Genomic DNA, 12149 nt, shown 5'->3' with positions numbered 1-12149 from the left:
CACACTCCTGGGCCCCCCTCACATGTATAGGATCCAAATCCCTGTATCCAGGGATCCGTATTTTTAAATGCTGTCTAGTGAGCCTGACGCTCAGACATATTTGAGACCCTGTGGGCCAGCCAGCGTCAGAGACTGCTTCTTGTGCTGGACTGTCTAAGGAGCAAGTGAGAGGAGGCAGCAGCCCTTGGCCACTGTTTGTCAAAACCAGTTGGCCCTACCTCTTCCTCTTGGGTCACAGCCCCCATTTCACATCCAGCCTGAGCAGCAGCCCCTTCTTCCTGCTGCCTCGGGGGTAGGGGGGGGGGGGTTAGGTGGTGGTCAGGCTTGTGAGGTGTAGCCTGGGATGCCACCCTAGCAATGCCCCTGTGAGGGGGCCAGTGTCACTTACTTGCTGGTGGCCTCAGTTAAGCCATTCACTCTGTGAGTGTCCATTTTCATTTCCACCTCTGAAAGCAGGGACCATGTCTTCCTCAGGGTTTTAATAAGGTTGGCGATGATGGATGGATGGATGGATGGATGGATGGATGGATGGTTGGAAAGAGCCTAGTGCAGTTCCTGGCACAAAATGCATATTTGACAACTGTGGTCATTATTACTATTAGTGTTTTTATTATGATTTAAAGTTCCCTGGGCAGGTTAGCCCTAAGGAAGGAAGTCCCAAGCAGGAATCCCTGGTGCCTGACAAGACACAGAGAGACCTGTCATTTCTTTGTGATGCTGAAACTTGTCAGAAGGTGGTCCTGGGCTTCTGGAAAACTAGCCCCCTGGCCCAGTGTAGACCTTGCTACCTTTTAGTGGGGTGTGGGCCACAGGGCAGACTGACAGCCTGCAGGCAGTGGCACCCATGGTAGAAAGAAGGGTCCTCACTAGGTGACTCCTCAGACCAGTGCTCCTTGCCCTCCCCAAGCAGGTCAGACAGGAATGGCCCCATTCTTCAGGTGGCTGACCTATGCAGGCAGGGCCTGCCCCCACCTCCCTCCCCGACCCTGACACCTGGGAGACACGCCCACCAGAGTGCACCTTTCCTTGGCTCCCACCTCTGGATTAGGTCTCTCCTTGCTCCTCATCCTTCCCAAGGCCTTGTGCCCTCTCGCCTCCATTCCTACTGTCCCTGACTCAGCTTGGGGCTCCCCTTGCTCTTCAACCTGACCAACTTACACAGGCCTCACATTTTGGCTGACTTTTCTTATTTTGAGAGGCCAGATTTCCTGTCTGAGGCCTTGGCAGCCCTGATGGCAGGCAAAGTGGGCAGGGCCTCGGCTCATGGAGGCTGGTTTGCATCCCTGAAGAAGCTGCCCTGGAAACGGCCCCTTCCAGTCCCCACCTGTCACTGACCCTTTGGATTAATTCATGAACATTAAAGGTGAGCTATGAAAACTGTCAGGCAGGCTATCTGAATCTTGATTCAGGGACAATTTAAAGCTCCTACTCCTGCACACCAGATTGCGTGCCGGAGTGGTGAACGGTTCCAACTGGAGGTCCTGGAGTGTGAGTGCCTGTGTTCAGCTCTGCCGCCTGTTAGCTGCTTAGTCTTGGGCAAGGTGCTCACCTTCCTATATCTCAATTTCCTTATCTGTAAAATGGGGGTGCTAATGATACTCACTACCTCACATGGTGGTTGTAAACTTTCCAGAAGTTAGCACATGTAGCTAAAACCACCAAAGAAAATCTATACATTGGATTTCATCAAAATTAAAAATTTTTGTGCATCAAAGGACACTATTAAGAAAGTGATTTGACACATTGTAAAATGATTATAAATCAATAAAAAATGTTAAAAATAAAAAATTTTTTAAAAGGCTAAAAGAAAGTGAAAAGAAAATCCACAGGATAGGAGAACATATTTGCAAATCATATCTGGTAAGTCTAATATCCAGAATATATAAAGAACTCCTACAGCTCAACAACCAAAAGACAACCCAATTGAAAAATGGGCAAAGGATTTGAATAGACAGTTCTCCAAAGCAGATATACAAATGGACAACAAGCACGTGAAAAGCTGCTCAACATTATAAGCCACTAAGGAAATGCAAATTAAAAACACAATGAGATACCACTTCACACCCACTAAGATAGCTAAAATTTAAAGAAAAGGAAAATAAGTGTTGGCAAGTATGTGGAAAAATTGGGACACTCATACACTGATGGTGGGAATGCAAAATGGTGCAGCTGCTGTGGAATACAGTAGGGCAGTCAAAAAGTTAAATATAGTTACAATAATTCCACTCCTAGTTATATACCCAAGACAGTTGAAAACTTGTCCACACAAAAACTTACACACAAATAAGTGTTCATAGCAGCATTATTCACAATAGCCACAAAATGGAAACAACTCAAATGTCCATCAACTGATAAATGGATAAAAAAGTGTGGTATATTAATACAGTGAAATATTATTCAGCAATAAAAAGAGTTGAAGTACTGATATCTGCTATGTGGATTTAACCTTGAAAACATTATGCTACATGAAAGAAACCAGACACAGAAGGCCACACATTGTATGATTTCCTGTATGTGAAACGTCCAGAATAGGCAAATCTATAGAGACAGAAAATAGATGCGTATTTGCCAGGGGCTGAAGGCAGAGGGGAGTGGGGAGTGACTGCTGATGGATACAGGTTTCTTTTTGGGGTGATGGAAATGTTCTGGAACAAGATAGTGGTGATGGGTGCACAAACTCATGAATATAGTAAAAACTATTGAGTTGTACACTTTAAATGGTGAATTTTGTGTTATGTAAAAGTTTACGTTATGTCAAATTTTATGTTATGTAAATTATATCTCAATTTAAGAAAACAGAAGTCAGTACATATTAAGTGCTTAGAAGGCTACCCAGTCCATGATAAAACCCTCAGTAAGGTTAGTTGCTATTTAAACTCCACTGGACTTGTGGGTTGGTCCACATCAAGCAGAAGGAAAAAAATCCTGAAGGCACATTAGAGATATATTCACATTCTTAATTTATGTTAAAGCATTTTTGCACACAGTTTCTTCTTTCTTTTATTTTTCATATTCAGTTTTGATTTTACATACATTATACATATATACATTATAAGTGTTGTTTTAAAATTTTATTTAATAATCACTTTAGGTATTTTTAAGGTATGAAGGGGGTTTCCGAAGCTCAAATAGCATTTGTTTTTAAAGCCTCAGCTGGGGACAGTAGCATGTAAGCCAATGAGGTTAGAACTCTCTCCCACACCATGAACAAGAATAAACTCAAAATGGCTTAAAGACTTAAATATAAGACAAGACAATATAAACCTCCTAGAAGAAAACATAGGCAAAACACTCTCTGACATGTATCTTAGCAATGTTCTCCTAGGGCAGTCTACTCAGTCAATGGAAGTAAAAGCAAAAATAAATAAATGGGACCTAATTAAACTTACAAGCTTTTGCACAGCAAAGGAAATCATTAGCAAAACAAAACAACAACCTACAGAATGGGAGAAAGTATTTACAAATGATGCAACTGACAAGGGTTAATTTCCAGAAATATGTAAATAGCTCATATAACTTAATAACAAAAAAAAAAAAAACCAATCCAACAATGGGCAGAAGACCTGAACAAGCAATTCTCCAATGAAGACATACAAATGGCCAATAGGCACATGAGAAAATGCTCAATATCGCCAATTATCAGAGAATTACAAATCAAAACTACAATGAAGTATCACTTTACACCAGTCAGAATGGCCATCATTCAAAAGTCCACAAACGATAAATGCTGGAGAGGGCGTGGAGAAAAGGGAGCCCTGCTACACTGCTGGTAGGAATGTAGTTTGGTGCAGCCATTATGGAAAACAGTATGGAGATTCCTCAAAAAAATAAAAATAGACTTACCACAAGATCCAGCAACCCCACTCCTGGTCATATATCTGGAGGGAACTCTAATTTGAAAAGATACATGCACCCCAATGTTTATAGCAGCACAATATACAATAGCCAAGACAAGGAAGCAACCAAAATGTCCATCAACAGATGATGGATAAAGAAGTTTTGGTATATTTATACAATGGAATACTACTCAGCCATAAAAAAGAATAAAATAATGCCATTTGCAGCAACATGGATGGACCTAGAGATCATCATTCTAAATGAAGTAATCCAGAAAAAGAAAGAAAAATCTCATATGATATCATTCATATGTGGAATCTAAAAAAAAGGAAAAAGAAGACACTAATGAACTCACCTACAAAACAGAAACAGATTCACAGACATAGTAAACAATCTCGTGGTTACCAGGGGAAAGACGGTGGGAAAGGATAGATTTGGGAGTTTGAAATTTGCAGATACTAACTACTGTATATAAAAATAGATTTTAAAAAATGCCTTCTGTATAGCTCAGGGAACTGTATTCAATATCTTATAATAATCTTTAGTGAAAAAGAATATGAAAATGAATATATGTATATATATATATATGTATGACTGGGACATTAGGCTGTACACTAGAAATTGACACATTGTAACTGACTATATACTTCAATTAAAAAATAATGAATAAATAAAGCCTAAATTGGGTTGTAAATCTAGGCTTCCATGTGACTGAGCTAATCTGCTCAAAGCCAGGCCTGTGATGGAGCAGGATGCTTGTTGACCTTGGAGCTGAAAGGACTGAGACTGAGGCTTAGTCCTGTTGGTTCCAAGTTATGTGACCTGGGACAAGACTAAGGTTGACAGATGTAGCAAATAAACATACAGACACCCAGTTATATTTAAATTTCAGATAAACAATGAATAAGTTTTGAATGAGTAAGTTCATAACAATGAAATATTGCATGGGACATATTTATACTAAAAAACATTATTTTATCTGAAATTCAAATTTTACTGGGCATTTTGTATTTTACCTGGCAACTCTAGACACAAACCTTAACTTCTGTGAAAGGGAAGATTTTTTGAGTGGAATCATCTTTAAATCTCACAACACCCTGTTTTGCCATTGAAGAGCCTGGCTCAGGGAGGTTAACTGACTGAGCCCAAGGTCACGCAGCTGGAAAATTATCGAGTAGGGGTTCTAACTCGGGGGTGTTAAGTTTGGCATGCTCTGCTAAAATGGAACTCCAGACAGATAAGCAGTGATCTACTCACTGATAACATGGGAGTCCTGAGCTAACTTTCATGGACTGAGAAGGAATACAGAAAAAGAGTTGGAGAGTCAGATTTAAAACTGTGTTTATATGACTCTATCTGTGCTAATTTCCTACAGCTGCCATAACAAATCACCACAAACTTAGTGGCTTAAAACAACACAAATTTATTATCTTAGAGTTCTGGAGGTCCGAACTCTGAAATGGCTAAAGTCAGAGGTGAGCAGAGCTGTCTCCTTCGAGGGGCTCTCGGACAGGATCTGTTCCCTGCCTCTTCCGGCTCCTAAAGGCTGTGGTGTTCCTTGGCTCATGGCCAGGTCACTCCGACCTCTATGTTTATCATCGCAGCTCCTTCTCCGACTCTGAGCCTCCTGCCTCCCTCTTATAAGAACCCTGTGATTACACTGGGCTGACTTGGATAATTCATGGTAATCTCCCCATATCAAAATCCTTAATTGCATCTGCAAAGTCCTTTTTGCTATGTAAAGTAACAAATTCATAGCTTCCGGTGATGAGGATGTAGACATCTTTGGGGAGCCATTATTCTGCTTACCACCCTGTCTAAGAGAAATTATCTACTGAATTTGAGTGTTCTGGACCTTCACTATAATTCCTTTCATCTATACAGTTTTCAGAGAACTTATACACATTTTTTTTTCCTTGCATTGATCCTGGAAAGTCGGTGAAGGCAGTATTGAGTAAGGGAGGAAGTACTCTGTAAGGGAGTGGATGAGACTCAAAGGGGAGGCATAGTGCTTGGGTCACACAGCTAGAAAGAGACTCAGGCCCAGCGGTTTTAATTCGATGTCCTCCTACCTCATGCCCTGCCAGCTCCAGGTGCAGGCCTTTTGCCACTAGGACAGTGTTCTCACTGCTGGAATGGGGCAGTTCTGCAGGTGGTCCCACAATTTAGAGGAAGAAGCCCCCAAGGTAAGCCAGCTCCCTCAGCAAGCAGCCTTTTCCTGGCCAGGACAAGGAGGAGGGACGGGAGTTCAGGCACAGAACCTTCCTTTTGGTGGAGAACCTCAGCATAGAGTCCCAGAATTCGGTGTCCATCTGTTAGGTAGTTAGATAAGTGGGGGCACCAGGCAGATGGGTGGAGGAGAGGGAGGATGGTCCAGAAGATGGGGTTATGCCCACCTCCAACACAAAAGGGCTTTACTTCCTCTAAATGAACCCCAGCAAGAAACTAGTTAGAACCCAACAGCTGCAACTGCTTGGTAGCGACAAGGACCTAACTGGACACGGCCCAATGCTCATTGTAATATAACTATCACTGCGGGTTAGGCCCCCGATGGGTTCTTCTGTGTGCATTATGGGTAAGGACATGTGCAAAGAGGACAAACATGACTAGGCATTCCAGGGGCAAGAGCCGTCAATCAAAAGACCACCTCTAAGCGAGGGTATAAGAGAAAGCACAAAGACCACCATTTTTTCCTCCCTTGGATCAACTGGCCTCTCCTTCTGGAAGGTGTACTTTCCCTTTGCTAAATAAATCCTTTAAAATCTTTCCCTACATGGGGGAGGGTAGAGCTCAAGTGGTAGAGCAAAGCCTTATCATGTGCAAGGTCCTGGGGTCAATCCCCAGTACCTCCTCTAAAAATAAAGAAACAAATCTACTTACCGCCTGACCAAAAAACAAAAACAAACAAACAAAAAAAAACCTAGGAAAAAAAACTTTCTCTATACAATGCTCTGTCTACCATCTGAATTCTTACCTTTTGGGTATGACAAGAAATGGGGTCTTTTCCCTTCCCCTTTTGGGGTAACACACTCGTCTTGGACCTGTCCTCAACAACAACCCAGGCAACAAATGAACTTGTTCACAAAGCCAGAAACAAACTCACAGACATAGAAAACAAACTTATGGTTACCAGGGGGGAAAAGGATGGGATGGGATAAATTGGGAGTTTGAGATTTGCAGATACTAACTAATATATATAAAATAGATAAACAACAATTTCATACTATATAGTACAGGAAATCATATTCAATATCTTGTAGTTACCTACAGTGAAAAAGAATATGAAAATGAATATATGTATGTTCATGTATAACTGAAGTATTATGCTGTACACCAGAAATTGATACAATACTGTAAACTGACTATACTTCAATTAAAAATATATATATATATGAACAAATGGTACCTAATGAAACTTACAAGCTTCTGCACAGCAAAGGAAACCATAAGTGAAACAAGAAGACAACCCTCGGAATGGGAGAAAATTTTTGCAAATGCAACCGACAAAGGCTTGATCTCCAGAATATATAAGCAGCTCGTATGACTCAATAAGAAAAAAATTAACAACCCAATCCAAAAATGGGCAGAAGACCTAAACAAGCAATTCTCCAAGGAAGACATACAAATGATCAAAAGGCACATGAAAAAATGCTCAGTATCCCTAATTATCAGAGAAATGCAAATCAAAACTACAATGAGGTATCACCTCACACCAGTCAGAACGGCCGTCATTCAAAAATCCACAAATGACAAATGCTGGAGAGGCTGTGGAGAAAGGGGAACCCTCCTACACTGCTGGTGGGAATGCAGTTTGGTGCAGCCACTATGGAAAACAGTGTGGAGATTCCTCAAAAGACTAGGAATAGACTTACCGTATGACCCAGGAATACTATTCCTGGGCTTGTATCTAGAAGGAACCCTACTTCAGGATGACACCTGCACCCCAATGTTCATAGCAGCACTATTTACAATAGCCAAAACATGGAAACAGCCTAAATGTCCATCTACAGGCGACTGGATAAAGAAGATGTGGTATATTTATACAACGGAATGCTATTCAGCCATAAAAACTGACATAATGCCATTTGCAGCAACATGGATGCCCCTGGAGAATGTCATTCTAAGTGAAGTAAGCCAGAAAGAGAAAGAATACCATATGAGATCGCTCATATGTGGAATCTAAACAAACAAAAACAAAAACAAACAAACAAAAACAAAGCATAAATACAGGACAGAAATAGACTCATAGACAGAGAATACAGACTTGTGGTTGCCAGGGGGGCAGAGGGTGGGAAGGGATAGACTGGGATTTCAAAATTGTAGAATAGATAAACAAGATTATACTGTATAGCACAGGGAAATATACACAAAATGTTATGGTAGCTCACAGAGAAAAAAATGTGACAATGAGTGTATATATGTCCATGTATGACTGAAAAACTGTGATGAACACTGGAATTTGACACAACGTTGTAAAATGATTATAAATCAATAAAAAATGTTAAAATATATATGTGTGTGTGTATATATATATATGTGTGTGTGTGTGTATATATATATGTGTGTGTGTGTGTGTGTGTGTACACACACACACACACACCAAACAAAACCAAAGAAAAAAAAACAAACACCAACCCAGGCAGATGGTCCCAGGGTCTGTGCTGGGACTCCCGCACCCGGACGGAGCTCTGATTCTTAGACAAGTCTTGTAGCAAACCTCCCAGGAATGTGTCACTCTGATTTATGGTTTTGTCTTTGACTGCTACTGCCCTGGAGGGGCCAGCCTCTCTCCCTGCTCCACAGGTATTGGAAGGCAGCTACCTTGAACCACTGATGTTTCTCCAGGCTTCCCCCAAACCCTTGTCCTTTATTGATGGCCTACTTGTACTAGACACTGTTCCAGGAACTGGGACGCATCCCTGAATCTGACAGGCAAGACTCCTGCACCCTTGGACCTTACGCTTTAGTGGAGGCAGACAGACAGACCATATAGAAGTTGGGATAAGGATTCTAAGGTTAGCAAAACAGGGTGAGACAATAGAGGGGGACAGCAACCCTGTGAGACTGGCACTGTCCCACTCTAAGGAGGAGAGGGACGGCCTAGGAAGGAGCATCACTGAGATGCAAACCCAGTTTACTCTACGGACCCCCTGCTGCTAACCCCAGTCCTACGTGGCCTCCAAAACATTTCCTCTTGCGTCCTTCCCCAGAGGGGAATAAGAGAATTTTTAGCCTGGGAAGGTGCCCAGGGTCTGAGCATCACCCCTGAGGTTGAAGTCAGTCCATCCTGGGAAGCATCCAGCTGTGGTCTGAACTTCAGGGCCAAGAAGTATGTAAGATTCCTGCTGCGTGTTAGCTGAGTAAGGTTCTAGTAAGGAGGTTAGTGAGTGGTGTGATGCGTTGTTGAAGGAAGCGGCAGCCAGATTTTAAGGGGAATGAGACAGATAGGGAGGGAAGCGTGCGTGGGGATGGCCAGATGTACGGAGGGGGTGATGCAGATGATAGTGTAACCGAGCAGCTCCCATTGTCATCAGTGACCATCTGATATCTGTAATGGTGTTTGTAACTGCTTAACTGTATGGTGGCTTAAAGGGTTCTTCTCATGCTCTTGCTGACCGGGGTTGGGCTGGAGAGGAGGGAGGCTGGGGTGGTCCATGCAACCCCCTCATGGTGCTGCCTGTGGGGATCACACTCAGTGCCCTACTCCTGACCCCAGCGCCCTCTTCTTGACCCTGACACCTCAGAGACGGCAGATGGGTGTTTTGTACATCTTGTTATTCATACCTTTCCCCAACTGGGCATGTCTGCAGTTGTTTTTGGCCCGTTGTTGGTTTCCTTGTATCTGGTTGTTCAAACTGAAGGCCTCAGCCTGCAGCAGGAGGTCCCAGGCTTCAGCCTGCTTAAAAGGCTAAAAGAATCTATCAACCTGACTTTAAACTGCACACGTTTTAGAGCTCTAGAGCTCTTTTCCACGGAGCCCCCTCCTAGGCATCCTTTGTACAAGAATATTAAGAGAGTCCCAAAGCCAGAGGTGAACTTCATACCCAGCAGAGGGAAGGGGACCACTGCATCTGCAACAAGAAGAACAACTCTGCAACAATTTGTTACCCTGTATGCAATCTCTGTGAAACTAGCCCTGCCCCTTGAACTCTTGAAGTTTCACTATAAAACTCCATGCCTTCTCTCCGCAGCAGGCTCACAGTCTTAGAGGCATTAGCCCACTATGACCTCATTTGCCTGGCAAAGGAATAAAGCTGCCTTTTCTACTTCATCCAAAACTCTGTCCTCGAGTCTCAATCCAGTAAGCGAGGTACAGAGGCCGTGTTTCAGCAACAGTAGGAGAGAGGGCCAGGCATGTATTTGGAGGTAAAACAGAAGCGGGAAGATGAGCTGGGAGGAGGGAGCCAGACATGAAAGGGGTGAGCTAGGTGTGAAGGGGTGGAGACAGACTGTCCCAGCCTCGGGCTTTGGGAGGGTGGCTGTCCCTGGAAAGGGATGATGCAACTTGTGGAGGAAACACACTTTCTATTTAGGGAGGCTGTTGAGCCTCTGCAAAGAGTAGCTGACGACAGGCCTGCCACCTGACTCCATGGAAATAAACAGAGACATGAAGCAATGATTGATGTTGTGTCCTCTGTCAACCCAGCCACCTCATCTGCCCCGGGCTTGAGGAGGTTGCTCAGAGCTGCTCTGCTCGGAGGAGGCTGCAGTGGCTAAATGACACTGAACTTGTGCCTTGTCTCCTCTGGGACTGGCTCCTGCTGTGCCCTCACATGCCGTCCTCATATCCACCCAACTTGCCTGATGAACTCTTATTTCTAGCAGCACCTCAAATGCTACTCCTCTAAGAAGGCTCCCCTAATATCCACCCTGCCTTTCCCAAGTTGTGATTAATCACTAGCCCGTGAGCACTTACGTTAGAGTTGGAAGCCCACTTTCAGACAACCAACCTCTGTTTCTACGGCACATTGACCTCAGCCCACCCCACCTCAGGGGCCTGCGAATGAACTTCAGGGAATCCCTGGAATTGAGTGCAAAATATGTACAAAACTAAATGCAAAGATGAAGGAATAAACAAAATGTGGTATACCTATACAATGGAATATTATCCAGTCATAAAAGGGAATGGAGTACCGATACATGTCACAACATTAAGGAATCTTGAAAAAATTATACCTAGTAAAAGGAGGCAGAAACAAAAGGCCAAATATTGTATCATTCCATTTATACGAAATACCCAGAATAGGCATCTCAATAAAAGAAAGAAAGTAAATTAGTGGTTCCCAGAGGCTGGGAGGTGGGAGGAAGGGGGAGTGACTGGATACAGGGTTTATTTTGGAATGATGAAAAAGTTCTGGAACTAGAAAACTGTAATGGTTGCACGATATTGTGAATGTACTAAATGCTTCTGAATTGTGTTCACTAAAATGGTGAATTTTATGTTACATGTATTTTACCACAATTTAAAAAAATCCAACGTACATTTCTGGGGAGAAGATCCCTAGCTTTGATCAGATTCTCAAAAGGTTAAGCAGTTCTGATCTGGTCCAGTCCCTTCATGATGCAGATGCTGATATGGAGGCACAGAGAGGGGAGGCACCTGTCCAAGGTCACTCAGGCTGGTGGCAGAGCCCTGCCAGGTTGTGTAGCTCCCTGACCATGCACATCTCCCACCCTCCTCTTCCCTTATCCTTTAACCTACACTGTACCCTCCCTGAACAGCCCCTTAGGCCTAAGTCCTGCTCCCAGCAAGGCTACCCACAAGCTGTATAACTTCCCAAAGTTAAAGACTTCCAGAAGCTGAGTGCACAGATTAGAGTTTCACGAGTGTTTGTCTTTTGCTTTAGAGTGGACTCTGAGCTCCTAAGAACAAGAGATGTTTACTTTCCTCCATATCTCAGAGTTCCAGTGGCAGCCAGGAACGTGAGTTGTTCCTATCTCTCTTTGAGAAAAAGTCGGCTGAGTCAGAGAAAGACAAATATCATATGATATCACTTATATATGGAATCTAAAAAAAAATGACACAAACATTTATAAAACAGAAAGAGACTCAGACATAGAAAACAAACTTATGGTTGGGCGAAGGGGGAGGGAGGGATAAGTTGGGAGTTTGAGATTGGCTGATACAAACTACTTTGTACAGAACAGATAAACAACAAGTTAATACTGTATAGCACAGAGAACTATATACAATGGCTTGTAGTAATCTGTAATAAAAAAGAATGGGAAAAAGAATATTTTGTGTATGTATATGTATATGTATTTGTGTATATATATATATAAAACTGAATCACTCCACTGTACACCAGAAA

This window comes from Camelus ferus, chromosome 16 (assembly GCF_009834535.1).
Source record: "Camelus ferus isolate YT-003-E chromosome 16, BCGSAC_Cfer_1.0, whole genome shotgun sequence".
In the NCBI taxonomy this organism is placed as follows: Eukaryota; Metazoa; Chordata; class Mammalia; order Artiodactyla; family Camelidae; genus Camelus; species Camelus ferus.
This window is presented reverse-complemented; position numbering follows the sequence as displayed.